This window comes from Vicugna pacos, chromosome 2, assembly GCF_048564905.1.
Source record: "Vicugna pacos chromosome 2, VicPac4, whole genome shotgun sequence".
In the NCBI taxonomy this organism is placed as follows: Eukaryota; Metazoa; Chordata; class Mammalia; order Artiodactyla; family Camelidae; genus Vicugna; species Vicugna pacos.
In genome coordinates, this window is record NC_132988.1 from 36,127,401 (window position 1) to 36,144,527 (window position 17,127).

The following is a 17,127-nucleotide window of genomic DNA, read 5'->3' on the forward strand; positions in this document are numbered from 1 at the left end:
CCAATGACAATTTTAAAGCACTATCTCAGTCTCTGGTTTATGTAAACTCCCACCAACCCTGTAAGATTCAAGGGGTAGATACTGTTGCCACCCCTGTACTGGGCAAGAACTGACCCCAGGAGAACTTCACAGACTTCTCAACCTTTCCCTCTCCACCTGCTTTCCCCTTAGCATCACTCAGTTAAGACCAGGTGTCTCACAGAAGAAAAACAAACAAAAGTGCAACTACAAAAATACTTTTCTCATCAGTTCTCTGCATCCCTTCAGAACCAAACTACCAGGTAAATGAGCTCCGTTCTCCGTCCCTGTCACCCCACCATCTCTACCTGCTGTTATCTGCACCCTGACACACACACAACATGAACTGCAATTGTTTCGGTCAAGATCACTGAGACATTCCTGAAAAGAGTAGCGGTCACTCTTTAGCCTGACTGTCTTGATCCCTCTGCCACCTTCTACCTTGGTCACCAGCACCCCCCACCCTCGGCTTCATCAACTGCTCCCTCCATTTCCTCTTCCCTCTTGGTCTCCATCTGTCTCTTTGAAGGCTCCTCTTCCCCCATCCAGCCCTAGAACACTGGTGTTCCGCCACGTTCCTGAGTCTTGTCTCCCTGGCTGCCTTCCCCCTCTCCGTAGCTTCAAGAAATATCTGAATGCTGATAATTCCTGAAGGATCCCTCCAGCATGGGTCTTCTCCCCCAGGAACTCTGTTTCTGGCTGCCTACATGGTGCAGATGGCCCACATGCACCCCCAACTCAACAAGTTTAAGGCAGAATTCCTTCCTTTCCTCTTAAAACTGCTTCTCACTGTTCGTTGTTTCTCTTGGCAAATGGACCATCACCTGCCTTCTTGCTGCAGCCAAAAACCTGAAAGTCAGTCTAGACTACTCCTCCTCACCATTACCTTCCATGCCCCATCAGTCACTAGTCCTGCTATTCTATTTCCTAAATATCTCTAGAGCTGTCCCAGTCTCCCAGTTGGTGCTTTCACTGCCTTAGTTAGGACCTAATTTTTCCTCCAGAAATAATCTCTTCACTGTTATCTATTTGTCCACCACAGTGCTTCCACGGTAACTTTCTAAAACTCACATTTGATGACATTTAAAAGCCTTCAAATCTGTCCCTGTTTAATACCCTTAATAGTAGCACCTTCAGAAAGTTCTGGCTCTTTGGGCCTGTAGCGCCTGGTGTGGCCTGGCCTTGCTCAGTCCAGCAGCAATCCAGCCACAGCTAGCTTCTCCCAGTTCCCAGGACACACTGTACACTTTGAAATTTTTCCTACCTTTCCACTTGCTTCTCTTTGTTTGTGGAAGTCCTTTCCTCCCACTTCCTTGTTTGCCTGGCATTCTCTTCCTCATTAGAACTCTGCACTGAAGTTTCTACCAGGAGTACCTTCTAAAGGGACGTTAGCTGCTTCCTTTTCCATGCCTCTGTGGGAACAAGTACAAACATACATTATAGCACTAATCACGTTTTCACTGATGCCTCTGTCTCCTCATCAGGCTGTGAACGTCCTAAAGGCCAGCACTATGTCTTACCTTGAAATCTCAGCACCAAGCCATATATAGTACACAGTAGGCACCCAAGAAATGTTTGTTGATGAAGTCTCCAACGACTCATTTGAGGCCATATCTCATAAGTGCAGAAGTCACTACTCCAGATCTTCTGCGCAGACATCCAAAGGTCCTTTTTTTCCCCACCTCATTCTCTCATCTACTAAAAATGTTTGCAGAGTGATCTCAATGTCCCTTTTAGCGTTTAAAAATTCTAAGACTTTTACAAAATGATTTTGTGGAGTATAATTGGTTTCATAAATCCACCTACTGCAGTGTTCTCATCCAGTAATCACAGAACTTCAGGAGCTGTGTTGGACTGCCCGCTGTGACCAGGTATTCAACAAAACTACGACCTTGACAAGGTGGATTTTCATCTCATCTTCATTTCTCTGTGGCTATGAGAAGCAGGCAAGTATTTTCTCATCCTGTGGACGCTGTATCTTAATAAATCAAAAAATAAATTCAAGAGTCTAAAAAACAGGAAGCTAGGTTTGCTGGAAACTAGGTTCACAGTAGTGAGAATGTGAGATCACTAAATCACTCAGGTTTTTTTCTTCTTTCCCCTAGGTTTTCCTGTGCCCAGGCCAGGTTGCTAATTAGGTAACTTCTTATCATAATTACCTAGTCAGCCTTAATGGCTTCACACACTCTGCTCTGTCTCTCTCTGGTCCAGGAGGGCCGCTCTTCAATTGTTAAAACAGCTGCTGAGTTTCAAACCAGAGAAGAAGGCTCGGAGTCCGCCGTGGGGGAGCGCTCCCCGAACGACGGCTGTGGTAGGCAGGCGGCCGGGTGAAAAGTGGGACAAGAATGCACAGTTTGCACACTCCGCTTTCCGCCTCCAACCTTCTCAGTTTAGCTCGTCTCCCCACCTCGCTCCCTAATCAACCTGCGTTCCCCCGTTATTGTGCACCCGGGTCTCCCTGACAGCGCGATGGTCCCGAGTACGCCTCTCCCTGGGTTTTGTAGCTTGAGGGGGTCTCGGCGGGCCTCCCTCGCCTTCCCTGCGCCTGGCTGGGAGGTAAGGATGGGAGTATGCCCTCCGCGATGCCGCCCGCGAGGGTCCCTGTTTGAAGAGCGCTGGGTCGCTGTGTGTGTGTGTGTGTGTGTGTGTGTGTGTGTGTGTGTGTGTGTGTGTGTTCGCGCGCGCGCGCGCGGTGGCGCGCAGCGGGAGGGAAGGAGGAACTGAGCGGGAGGCAGTGGGCAGAGAAGGAGGGGGAGGGCGGGCAGCGGTGGGGCGGGAGGGGGAGCGGCTCTGGGCTTCAGCTGTGACACTCGGGAGCGATCACACACTCCCCGCTCGGAGCCGAGAGAGAGCGGAGCGAACCAAGCCGCTCACACGCCGCTGCCGCCCAGTGCGCCCGGCTCTCCCTGAGCGGCGCTCCAGCCTGGAGCGGGTGCCCCGAGCGGCCACCCGCCCAGCCCGCGCCAGCTCAGCTCCGCGCTGCAGCATCCTCCAGCCGCCAGGTCCCCGCACGCTCCCCGCCTTTTAAAAGGACCTCCCGCCGCTTCCTGGCTCTGCCCCGGAATCCCCCAGTCCCGCGCTTCTCCTTGCTCCACTTCGCAGCAACTTCGGCGGCCGCGCGCCACCAGCTCTTGCCCGCCTTTGAAGTTTGCGGCGTCGGCCACAAAGTTGGGACACTTAGGCCGGTTTAATTTTTCTCTTTTAACGGCGTCCTCTACCCTACCGCCCCCCACCCCAAGTCCCTTTGGTTCCTGAGTACTGGTGCTTAGCATCTTGGCCGGAGCCGGGGACTTGGACTGTTTCGCACGCCACACCTCGGGGAGGGTGTTTCCTCTTCCCTCCCAGGAAAAACAAACAATTTTTTAAGGTAAGTAGAGAGAGGAAAGCAAACCCCCGACGTCCCGACGCCTTAGCCCGCCACCCGAGACCTGACACAAGGAACGTTCACACTCGAGGGCTCATCTGGGATGTGGGGGGGTGGAGGCGCAGGTCCCCTAACTCGGCGGGGCCCCGCTAGGTTCTCGGTCACCGCTGGGCGAGAGCGCTGGATCGCGAGGAGCCGAAAGCGTGCGGGTATTGGAACTGATCTCCCTCGGTTGTCCAGACTGGTTTCGTGGCTGAGCGGTCCCAGCGGTTTTAGGAGGAGGTGGAGAGACAGTGCACGGGCCGGGGCCACAGGGTCCGGTACCCAGGGTGCGGTGGAGTCCGGGGAGCCGCAGAGCCCTTATCCTCTACTTGGCCTGGACATTTTCTTTGCCCGTCTGCTAGAGGGCTGCTGCCTCCCTCTCCGGGTTCATGCCCTCTGCCCGCCGCTGGAGAAAGTCTGTGAGACTGGGGTCTTGCAGGGCGCGTCTGCGTGTGAGGCGAAAAGCCAGGGGTCTGGACAGCGCGCCGGGTTCGCCCACGGGCAGGGAGCGCGCGGTTCTGGCGGGCGGTCCCGGGCCGCGCACTCCTGGGCGCTAGGCTCTCTCTCTGCGCTGCCAGGCCGACCCCCTACCGCTCTGGGTCCTCATTTGTCCTCTGTGTGGTGGGCGAGCATCGTTAAAGAAACTTCCTCGAGCTGAGCAGGGTGGGCTGGGACCGGATCCTACTTTTGCCGGGAAAGCAGAGCAGCTGCCGAGTGGACGCTCCTTCCCGCCCCAAACGGAGCAACAGGGCGTCATGCCCTAACCTGGTCTGTGCGGGAGTTGGGGTTCTTTCTAGTGCGCGCTCCCTTTAGGACTGAAGTCAGGGCGGGCCCGACATTCAGGATCCGAACCAGTAGTTCCAAGTCCCAGCTGTTCTCTTGGGGCACTTCACAAACCGCTGATTTTGGGGTGCGGTTTCGGTTCATTGCGCGCCCTGTTGCCCCCTCCTCACTGTACATTCCCGCATCCCGCCCCCGGAGGTCTAGGCGGGAGAATTCCCGCAATCCCCTGCACCCGCTGCATGCGGGTCACCGAAATCCTTGGAGTTTCCTGCCGGCACCTTTGCGCTGCCGCTGAGCTGTCCTTCCGGCCCGATCGGGGTTCCCCTCGCGGTCCCCTTCGGGGTGCTGTCCATCTGCTCTGGGTACAAGTAGCCCCCTGAAACCAAGACCTTGAGCGGGAAATGAACCTGAGAAAATGTTTCTGGGTTGGTTTGTGTATTTTTTAACAGAGTTCTTTTTTATCAACTTAGTTGGGTTGCAAATTTGTTTGCTTCTCATCTCGGTCCCGCTAAATCACATACACTATATGTATTTTTTTTCATTTCTTTGCTGATCTCTCCGAACACACTACCCTCTCTTCCCCCCTCCACCCCTCCTCCTCCTGCCTCGCTTCCTGAACCCTTTTTCTTCTCTGAAGGAGGGAATCTCCGCACCTCCTCCTCTCCTCCTCCCACCCGGTCCCTGAGCGGCTGTGAGAACCAGGGGAGTCGTCAATGGAAATAAATAGGACCCCGCTCCATTCTCCGCCCCCTTCAAACAAGTAAAATCCTCCCTGGGCTCGCAGAAGTAGAGATAAAACATCCCTCCCGAGAGAGCGGTTGTGAGGATTTGATGGGGTTGAATTGTTTTATTATCCTGAAAGACGTGATGGATGGATGCGAGAGCAAATATGCCTACAGAGCAGAGTGTATTGAGGGCGATCGGTATTTATTATTACTCATTATTGTTTATTAAGAGCGATAATAAGGCCGTAACCTTAGCTGAAGACTGTGTTTATATTTGGTTTTGATTTTACGTCGGTCTCTTATTACTTGGTTTCAGAAAGTGAAAACACCAAAAGGGTATTAATTCCTCACACTCACTCTGCATATGGAATTAATCAAATGTCAGAAAGATACTGTCATTTTACCAAGTTTTAACCCATGAACTTTTATAAGGTTGCAGTCTTATAGATGTCCTCATTTGCCTCAGTCTGTCTCCTTAAAGTTCAAAAAACTTGGCAACATAATTAATTATGGTCCCAATTCCCATTTTCAATCTAAACCTATATTCAGGATTATATTAAAATACCCCATCACTTATCCTTTAAAAGTGATGGAACTCTGATGAGTTTAAATTCTTGGGAGGGGGGCTGGGAATGAGGGGCCCAGAAGTTAGATTTCTCTCAAAAATCCTTCCCTTCTTCCTTTAAAGAAAGAAATTACAAATGTTTTCTTTGCACAGTTCTCAACTTTAGTGAATGTACTTAATCTTTACCACACACTCGAAACATAACAGCTAGCAGCTTTGTGTGTATTGTTTTCATTTTTATGTCAGGATGTTTTATTCATTAAACCTGCATGTTGAAGTCGCAGGCTCAGCATGGCAATAACACTCTGTTTTAATTAGTAACTATCATAAAAAAAAGAAGCTAGAACTCTGTAATGGGCCTAAATTGCTATGAATTATGTGTGGTTTAAATTACGCATTTATTTCAGCAGAAATGAAACCATGAATAGAAAATATCTTTTAATCACTTGTAGATACGGCTTTTATCTCTTAAGATGTAACAAAATATATAATTGAGAAATATTCTTCTAAGAATGAGGGAAGCCCCCACCCTCCGTTTATTTGTCCTGGGTCTATTGAACATTCATGTGGTTAAGTATGAATGTTAAAGAGTAAAGAATAATAGCGAGCTGAGGGAATGCTGCATTGCAAGTAGCCACCGTGGGTCAGTCTTCAGATAACTTAATGTAGCAACTTTCTCAAGTGGCTTCACGAACCTGAGGATTCAGACTGTAGTTATCTCACTTGGATTTATTGACCAGACTCTGCGTGGTGACTGGGGAAATGTGTGGGAAAGCTCCAACAAAAGATTTGAAATGAAGAGGGGAAAGGTAGGAATAAAATGTATCTGTCTGTTGTTATCTTCCTATGTTCATTTCTATAGTAGTTCTAGGCAGTCTATCTAGAGGTCAGGATTTTTTATTTTAAAACCCAGTGTATTTTTGTTGTCACTGTTGTTAGGACAGAACGTATTTTTCATCGTGCTGAGATGGATGAGTAGATATTGGACATGGGACAGTTATGCCTGAATTAACAGATAGCAGAGGGGTAGTGTGAATTCCACATAATTTGCATTGATTGAAATTATTTTAATCTCTCTTCCTTGGTTTTCACAATGATTAGGTGGTTGATTCTAGTAACCAAGCAGCACTCTCTGACACTGGTATTCCTCGCTGTCTTCTTATCAGTTGTTGCTTGGGGGTCAGTGCGTCCATAGTAGCAACCTGGTAATGAATGAAACTTCCCAGGGTCAGTTGCCATCAGCCAGTCACCAGGAAGAAAGCATATTCTATAGTCATCTGTATTGGGTGAAAAAGGCAAGCATAACTTGCAAGAATCATTCCAATTATTCATTTGACCTTGAACCGATAACCAGTACCTCTAAATATTTATTTTGGGACGATTATTCTGAAGAATGTAATTTATTCTTTCCTGTTGGTATACAATCATTTAGTAGAAGCAACAGCTTAAAAAGTTATAGTTGCGCAGTCAATTACACCAAGACTTTGCTTTGAAAACTGACTTTCAAATTAAAGTCCTCCAATACTTAAATATCCCATTTAAAAAATGCTTCGCAATTTAAATCCTGAAGTGACGCTAAATTCTGCTTTATTTTTCCAGGATATTACCATACAAATTGATACTTAGGATACTTGATGCTTCCACATGTTAATTTCCACCTTGGACGGAAAATAAATACTATTATTGTAGTTATTGTGGTTTAAAAAAAATCACATAGTATGACATGAAAAAACAGAACTGCTAATATTTTATTGACTCACATAATGGTATGTTGACCATAAATTCAGTTACATTGTGGAGAAAACCAGCACCATTTTAGTGTGGGTCTTTGTTTGTTTGGATGTGTACAAATTTGTGTACTTCTTGCTGCTTCTTAGATGACACTTGGCATTTGCTGTACCACCAGTCCCCAAGCCAGTATCAGAAGCAGGGTGTTCTTGGCTGCTTACTTCCTGAACACACTTTTTAAACCCAAAGATGTTATATCCACACCTTCCCCTTCCTTTTGGTATTTACCAAAACTGCAGACCAATAAATCCACACATTTTAGTCTTTTGAAATATTTGGAACATATGAAACATACACTTTTAATTCACTTGAAGCTTTTAAAATAAGATATTGCTTGCTTTGCATCTTAAAAAGTAAGAGTAAGTTATTTGATCAGTATAGAATAAAAGCAAATTAGTAATATGTTTCTGCAGACCTTTCCCTTCGGGATAAAGAAACAAATTTGACCACAGAACAGCTGGATACTGGGTCCTGTTACAATACCAATTTTTTAAAGGACTCACTGAGCTAGATTTGATTTAAACTTCACTTTAATGTCCGCAGACCTCAAGTTTATAAGTATAGAAACTTCCAAGATTACATGTTATTATTTCTTCAATAAGTTCCGGATCCTTTGGAAACTGATTTATTTTAGTAAGTCAGTGAATAGTTTTTGGTTTTCATTCGTTAATTTTTTCCTGTAGCAAATTTGGACATGACATATATTTAATGTTTTATATATTTCTCCGAAGTATTTATTTTTAGTTTCACTTGTGAAAACACTGAAATGAATCTTCACTTTGAAAAAGAAAAATATGGCAGAATATGTATAGTTAACTTATCAAACGTCTCTTTTAATTATCCTTTTGAAAGATTTTTCTGCCTTTTATATAGTCTTGAGAAAAGAAAAAACATTTTTAGAAATAATGGGGTTACATAAAGTTTGGAAAAAACTCAACAAAAACATGATTACACACGACTGGAAATCAACTCATTTGAGTGGAACTCTTAGACACTTCCTCTGCAGTGTGGAAAATTTAAATTTAATGATCAAATGACAAAAATCAAGTTAGCAACGTGCACTCCTGTCTGTTTTCTAGTTGAAACGCTCAGCCAATATCATGAGTAGTGGAGATGGACAGAAGTAAGTTTCTATTAGTGTTTCTTCTCCCGAACATGAAATTGAGGTAAACACCCTCTTCTTCCAGCTGTGTGCTCAAAGAGCATATATTCCACAATCTAAAGACATAGCCAAAAAATATGGGCTATATTCAAATGGGTGTTTTTATCAACAACAAAAAGGTATCATGATTATATCTTGTTGTTTGAGGCAACATCCCTATATACACAGATCTAGATAAAATATGAGACTGAAATTCATCATTTTCTAAAATAAGTAGTAATGGCATAATTAGAAAGATTTATGAGGTATGATACTTTCTTTGGAAATCACCATGACTATTTTTAAAGTTACGGAAACTATGAAAAATTGTTTACATGCAAAGATAGACAATACCATCTCTAGCCAGTTGACAAACAAAATGAGGGGCAACATTGTGGTACTTACTTGGAGATATTATGTTTGAAAGGAAAAAATCTAATGTAAAAGGGCTTGATTCATTTAGGATTAATTTCTCCAATGTAGGTGCCTCTTGAAGTATAGATGGTTACAGTTTATAGCGCATCATTGTGAGAAGTAAACCCTAGCTATGCGTTTGAACCTAGGCGATGGCTTTGCCTACTCTCTTCTGTTCAGGTTATATGTGCTCTAAGCCCATAGGCATTACCAGGTGTAACATTATGCATTTTGTTCCAGCAATAAAATGTGTTTCTGATTAAATTATCAGAGGCATACCAAAATACACACACACAAACATAATGTACTTGATCATTTTTAGTTATCTTGTTTAAAATACACTTGAAGGTAAATAATAGACACTAGTATATATATCGCAATTTAAATCTAAATATTGTTCATATGTTGATAGCACTCAATGAATGTTGTAATATCATATTAAATTACAGCCATCACTAAAATTCACTGATCTTATCAAAAGCTTCAAATCGGGATTGAATCAGAAGTAACTAGATCCTGTAATTGAAGAGAGATTTCTTGCCAGCAGTGGTGACAGAGATCAGAAACAGCAGTGCTGGCTAAAACACCTAGCAAACCGAGGAAAAAAAGCCCTCGCTTTTCTTTTGGCCTCTCCTGAATCTCAGATATATGAGTTCTAGGGCTGATCCTTCAAAGTTTGCTACAATTGCCATGAAAATATATTACCTTTGAAGGAAAATAGAACTGCCTCTTAAAAATAGGAGATACAAATTTAACCCTCTAGCAATCGCAGTACCAGGATTAACGCTACTAGCAGATGAGCTAACAAGACAGGTCCCGTGAGAGATGGCCCGAGAGTTACAGGGACCCTGCCCCAAATATCACCGCGGTCTTTCATGGTACTAAAATGCCGCCTGAAAAAAGATGATTTTTAAAAAAAAATTTTTTAAAGTAATTTAGTTTTTCAATGTCCCCTGTACATATGAAGTTACCCCGGGATGAGAAACATGGTAAGCTGCAGTTGGCTAATATCTTCCAAAGATGTTAATAGCTAGTTAAAGCCAAAAACTAGTTGAAGACAGAATTTTAGGGCAGGGTGATATGTATCTTGGGCTCTCTTAGCCTCTCCTTCTTTAGAGTGTCTACCTTTAGTATATACCTGTTCTCTGTTCTCTTCCTCTGGTAGTTGATTCTCAGTTTCTTATATTCTAGTACAAGTTATACCCAGGGCCAGCTTCATGGGCTGCACTTAGGAGAGGCCTCTGTGCTCCGTTGAATACTCTGCTGTTGCCATCTTGAAATTCTTTAATTTTGAACAAGAGATCTTGCATTGGGTCCCACAAATTATGTGACTCACCGCCATTCTACTTTGGTATTAGTTTAAGAGAGAATTTTGATGTCTGGGAATTGGAAAGGACATTTGAGATTATCTTTGCAAGGTTAGGTCCAGTGAGTATTTGATTTAAAAATATGTCTTTTAACTAAGATGAGAGATACAGGATACTCTTTTAAACAACTGAGGAGGAGGTTTCCCATTGCCTCTAAAATTATACTTAATAGTTATCCAGCTTCTAATAGTGTCAGTCTTGTAAAGCAGAGGTCCCTAAGATAGAGTGTCTTCTTTGCCTCATTACGGTGCACACGATGTCTCATTATGATGAAAGAAGAAAATATCATAGAAAATGTTCTATTTATATTTACTTTAATCTATAAATAAGGGAAATAAGTTTTGTTAATATTATTTACTAAACCTGTTGAGAAAGGCACTCTTACTCAGCATAGCAGATGGTCACTGAACAATAAAAAAAATGGCAGAGGTGATGGCTTCTACGAAGTAAAAATAATACAAGTGAGAATGATGACATTCTCATCAGCTCTTATAGGAATCAGCCCTGCCCACAAATGAACCAGAAAAAGATTCGAAGTATACAGATTTCATCTGTTATAATTAACTATGATACTCATCTCAGTATAGAATGCCTTAAATTGTTTAATATAAATGAAATATATATATATTTTATATATATATATATTTTAAGCACAATTCTAAGAGATTTGGAGACAACACATTACAGAGCCAGGGGTCTTAAAAGGAGGTAAACAGGAAGCTGACAGAGCCCTCAATTAAATTTGCTACCACTATCTTCAAGAGTATTCTTAGTTATTTGTATAAACATTTCATAATTCCCCTGTTGTCAATAATTAGATATTGTATGCCATTATGTTCTGAAAATTCCATTATTCTAAGAGTTAAAAAAAACTTATCCATCCAAAAACTTAACCTTAACGGTCTCATACAAATGTATATTGTGCATCTTGTGTTACATTTTGAAATTTTTGTTTGAAATTTTATTGGTTTTCAGTGAAGTTGTCAGTTATTAACTTGCATTACAGTTGTTTCTGTGCTTTGGATTTCACAATGTGAATGGAAAAGTTTCTGTTTATTAATATTATTACAACCCTGGATTGTTTACAAGGTATTTCCGCATCCATCATTTTCCTTAATCTTTACAGGAACCCAGTGAGGAAGTTATTATATCCTGCTACTCCTGAGAAATCTGAGACTCAGTTTTGCATAAAAGACTTACCTAAACTCACAGACTTTTAAAATCAAGTGCTAACTCTGGTTTCAGAAGCAAAATTGATGGAAATGTCTAAAATTTTTAAATTGAGATTAATTGCCAAATTAATTTGCAAGGACACAACTTGCTTAGAATATGTTTTTACAATTTAATGATTCAAAAATATCATTAATTTAGTCTAAATCCACAAGATCTTAATCATAGGATACTATGTGTTACCTGTTTTTTGTTTAGATAATAGTTAACTTATTAGGGAATTTTTTATGGGAAATAATTACATTTTCCACTTTTAAATCACTATTTAAGGTCATGATTAAACAACTTGTCTTGTCTTAAACATTCTAGTTTAAAATAACACGAAGGTGGAGCAAGGATAAATAGATAAATAATGCCCCACACCTGTCCCTCTAGGAAGTTAAAGGCTTTTATTTTGATAGGAATTTTTGGAAGTGAGATGGGATATCAATTTCTGACTATCTGTAATTGCTGGTGTAAGTCTCCCTTGCTGCCTCACATCCCCAACCACTGTTTGCACAGATCCTACCCAAATCACAAAAGGCGAAGTAGTCCGTCACTATGCTTTAGTAAGTCTGCATACAGCTGTGGAATCGATTCTTGAAGGCAAACCTCTTTTCCCTTCTTCAGCTCTCGTCTTAATTAGTCCCCTTGACCAGCCATTCAAACCTGGGTGTTAAAATGCCCTAAAGTACACTATGTGTTGAGTCTGATGTGTATGTGCGTGAGCCTGTGTGTGTGTGACATGCAAAAGCTTTAGCATACTTTAGAGACAAGTTGTCTGGAAAAGGAAACAATAAAACATATTCTTCTCCAAAAGTAGAATCGCATAAAAAAATCTGGGATTAGAAAATGAGTTAAAAGTTTATTAGAGAAACCTGTTCCAATTATATGTGGTAGGTACAATATTAAAAAGTCAGTAGGCTTTGGAACCCCTTTTTAAATTAGTAGTAACTAATAGTAATTCAGGTCTACAGTTATTTTATTATTCCAGTAACAATATGACATTTTTGAGAGGTAAGATTGGAAGTTAGATCAGTTCTAAGATCTTTTAAATACACTATTTTTTAAAAAGTTGGATAAGAGTGTATATTTCAATGGAATAATGAGAGCTGTTATAGACACCTATAATAGGATATTCCAAAAATTCTAAAAGTTTATAGTCCTTTAAAATACAATGAGGAATAAGCAAGTTCACACAATGAAAGGATTTATACAGAGACACGCATATTAACACTTCAGCCACCAAATTCAGTCTGTAATTGAAAACTCTACATTTAAAATGTATTCACACCTTCCAGAGCAGCAACCACAAAGAGGCAGTTTGGAAGCATCTTTTCCTCTTGGCAGGTTCTGTCTTGTAATGAGCGTTGAACATCGTTGACCCCCCAACACTCACCAGCTGCAGCCTTTCCTTAATGCTTCCCTTAAAAAGTTTTTAAAAGGAATAAAAACCACACCTAACTATATATCTTACTTTTGGAGGGAAAAGGAATGAAACAACTGTGGATCTGAATTCCCATACTGGGTCAGTTATTTTGTGGTTAGCTATGTCTCTAATTGTTGTCGGCTTATGTTTGTATTATTTCATCATAATTTGCTATAATCTCTTCATGAAAAGTGACTCTGGGGTCTGTCCGCATTGTCTGCCTTTTGAGTGTCCTGTTCTTTAATCATCTCTTAATCCAGAAATAATAATGCAGAACATCCCAGGAACTGAGCCTAATCCTCCACTCTCTAATCTCAACACGTGCATCTTAAATCCTTCGCTAGATCTAGTGCCTAAGAAGCCTGAGCACACTCACCTTTGTATCAGTTTTAATCCAGCTTTGTTCATCAGGCAATATTGATGTCCTCAGATAAGGCGTATCAAGGCTAAAATAGAGAATATTAGAGTTTCCTACTGTTTATGTGATTGTTTTAAAAAAACCCAACCTCTTGGCCTTTCCTCTGTGTTTCTAGCAGTCTCTAATTAAAGAGGAATCCAACATTTTACCTGATAGATTTGGTGAATAAAGTGAGAATAATCTGATGCTGAAACTCCTTCTCATATCTCTGTTTTAAGAGCAAGTCAAAACATATCTCTTTTGCTGTTGAATAAAATTTTGCAACTAGCTTGAGAAGCTGGTTTATAGTTTTGTAAAGAAATAGAAACTTTTTTACTTTTAAAAGAGTATTCACATCTACCATTTTTAATCTCAAAACAACCCTGGGAATAATTGGCTCCATTTTGTAGATGAGGAAACTGAGACTCAAAGAGATTAAGAGACTTGCTCAAAGTATAAAAGCCAAAACTGTTCAGTCAGAACTTCTTCAATTCAGATCTCCTTACTCTACGGCCAGTGATTGTTTCCTATTTTAGATAGAAATTTTGGCAGCCTCCCCAAACTTGAATGAATAAATGAATACATACATAAAAATTAAACGATGGGAGAATGGAAAAGAGTAAAGAATGAAACAAAAAATTAAATTCCAGATTGGTAAGAAAATTCAATCCTGAATTGACAGGAACCCAAGATGTGGAGAGAGCTCATCTGAACAATGAGACAGGAGACAGGAGACAGAAGAGTGAGACAAAGAAAGACAGGAGATGTTCTCTAAACTACAAGATTGTCAGGAACCAGTGTCCTTCGAGGATATTATCTCATCTCTCCAAAGACACAGCTTGAAGTGTACAGCTTGTTTCTGGCCTTGGATTTTAAGACCGAACAGTTAGAAAACTTTAACTTAGTTCTTTTTACAAGAACAACATACGCATGTGCCCCTCTTTTTTCTTTTTTTCTGGATATAAGAATAATTTAGGGTTTAACCATTTTAGCTATTTAAGGTCCCTGGTCCATCCGTCTCCCTCATCTATCTTTGGACTATATTATTGTGAGTCTATTTGTTTGTAAATTCCTCTTCTGATTTTTGTCCTGGGCTTTGGCTCTGGAGGCCACCTCAAATCCTCTTTGATAGCAGACAGGCTTGAATGCTGTCCTATGAAAACAACTGCTGGGGAAGAAGAAGGAGTAAAGCTTCCAGGCCATCAGATATTTGGGAAAATATGGGATTGGATTCATGGAATCAAATGCCACTTCCTCGTCTAGGGTATTTACTTTTCTATGGTCAGAGTAGATAATTTCTTCTTGATAGTATCTGACTTACTAGTCCTGTATTTGCCAACTCTGGTAAGTATATGAATAAATTAGAAAATTTGGTATAACTTTGAAAAAAATCTCACAATTTCCCAAATGGTAAGTGGTCCACTAGTCCATTATTGGGCTTTAAGATAAACCTAGACATATTCCCCAGAGGGAATAATCCTGCCTGTCATTTTTTTTTAATGCAAAGAGAAAAGAAAGCTGTGAAATTGTGTGGGTATGATACTCATTCTCAAAGTAAAAGGATGAAAGGATGTAGACAATCTCTGTTTCACCAAAGCTTCTCCCTAAATAGATATTTAAATATTAAACTTTGGAAATGAATGAAAATTAGACATCAGAGAATTCAAACAGTGAAAATCCTGGAGATGAAAATCGTAGTGCTGCTCATACCAGGTAACAGGATTGGGAGAGACAGAGCTACCCCAAGTGCAGTCCTTGAACTACCAGCATCCCCATCTCCGGGGAGCTTGTTAGAAAGGATGAGACTCAGCGCCCACCCCAGATCTTTTGAATCAGAATCTGCATTTTACCAGAGAGTCTGGGTGATCGGTGTGCATGTTAAAGTTTGAGAAGCACTGGTCTATATCATTCCTATTCTCTGATCAGAACGTATCCCATCCAAACATATTTTTATGTGTTTACAGAGGAAGGAGGCCCTCCTGAGTAATGAACCATGTTATTCTACTAGAACATTCTTGTGTTCTGAAGGACAGAAGAAATGCATCCTTATGCTCAGCCCCTGCACCGCCTGGCACACGCCATCTGTCTATGGCAGCTGTGCCCACAGGTGTCCATGATGTCCACCTCAAAAGCTTAAAGACACTCTTCCCAACATTTTAAGTGTCACACAATAACCTAAGTTTAGTGCTCATAAAATGGTCAAAAGCTTACAACATATTTCCTATTTAGCTTATATTATCTCTTGTGAAACAAATTCCATAAATCAGCAACACCAGCCAGTGTTGTTTTCATTTCCATTTGTTCATTACCTACCCGGGAAATGTTATGAGCACGTGCTTGGTGTTGGGTTCTGTGATCAGCATCGTCTCTGTTGTAGAGAGAGCACACATCCTTTCCACCCTGGGAGTGTCAAGGATACATACAAACAGAATTCAAAATGGTTTGCAAGAGAAATAGGAGCATAGAAAGTGCACAACTGAATTTCTCTGTGGTTGTAGATGGTGGAATCTTGAAGGAGTGGGAGTTTGCCCCCAGAGACACCCCCATGGTGTCCCTGCAAAGGAGGCAGAAGCAGGTGCTGGGAATGTGAGCAGAGTGTGGGGGAGTTGTAGGAAGAGAGTTTGTAGAGGGAGTAGTGATGTCAAGGACCCCGCATGCGTGGTTTTCATTCTCTACTTCGTGGGAAGCATCTAAGCTTTTGTGTTTTTTTTAAAAGAAGAGTGAAACAGATTTTGTTTATAAAGGGAACAATGCAGTATGTGTAGAGCGACTGAGGAGAGATGTGGGAAGTGGGTGTGAGAGCACTTAGGGGAGATGCAGTAAATGGACAATTGGAGGCGTTGGCTGTTTGGACAGAGAAGAGGGAACAACTTTGAGAGAGTCTGCAGCAGGTACATTGGCAATTTTTGATGGATATCAGGACATGGGGCTGGGAAAATCACATGATACTGAGGTTCCTTGTTTAGCAGCTGACAGGATTGCGCTGCTGAGGTGATCCTACCGTGCACAGATTTCAAGGTAGCCCTTCAGTTGGGGGAGGGTGTAGCTCAATGGTAGAGTGCATACCTGGCATGCACAAGGTCCTGGGTTCAGTCTCCAGCACCACTATTAAAAATAAATACATTAATAAGCCTAATTACAAACCCCCTACCAAAAACAAACAAACAAAATGTAGTAAAGATAGCCCTTCATCAACCTAACCAGGAGCTACTGTTCCACTTCAGGTAACAAACATGGAAAGCAAGACTTGGAGTGATTCCGCTAACTTAGTCACAATGATACTGAGGTTTTCTGACAGAGGAAGGAACAGGGCCCAGGTTCAGATTCCAGCCTGGCTCCTGAGTCTGGCTTGGTGAGGCTGCTCCACACCACTGAGGGTTAGATGTCTGGGAAAGGAAGGAAAATGGGTTTGCAGCTAGAAGTCAGCCTGGGGGCTTTAGCCAACAGCCACCTCCAACTTCCTTGCATAGTCCAGAATGTTGAGGGACTTTTTTTCTGAAGGGCAACATTTCAGATTACTTTACTCTCTGCTATAAGCTTCCTTTTTGTTTGTTTGTTTTTTTATATAGTTGTATTTACTACAGTATAGTCAGTTTACAATGCTGTGTTAATTTCTGGTGGACAGCATAGCGATTCAGTTTTATATATATATATATATAAACTTTTTGTATATATGTAAAATATAAATACATATATATTCCTTTTCATATTCTTTTCCATTATAGGCTATTGCAAGGTATTGAATATAGTTCCCTGTGCTATACAGTAGGACTCTGCTGTTTATCTGTCTTATATATAGCAGTCAGTATCTGCAAATCTCAAATTCCCAATTTATCCCTCCACCCTACCTTTCCCCTCTGTCACCATTTGTTTTCTATGTCTGTG

At 41.6% G+C, this 17,127-nt stretch overlaps 1 protein-coding gene across 1 annotated transcript in view; it reads left to right on the forward strand.

The window, feature by feature from the left end:
* The first annotated feature begins 2,855 nt into the window (after positions 1-2,855).
* NDNF (neuron derived neurotrophic factor) overlaps positions 2,856-17,127 on the forward strand; it is a 36,926-nt gene continuing 22,654 nt past the window's right edge. The window contains exon 1 of the mRNA XM_006219026.3: positions 2,856-3,385. The gene's annotated coding sequence lies outside the window, so the exon portion shown is untranslated. The remainder of the gene's footprint in view (positions 3,386-17,127) is intronic.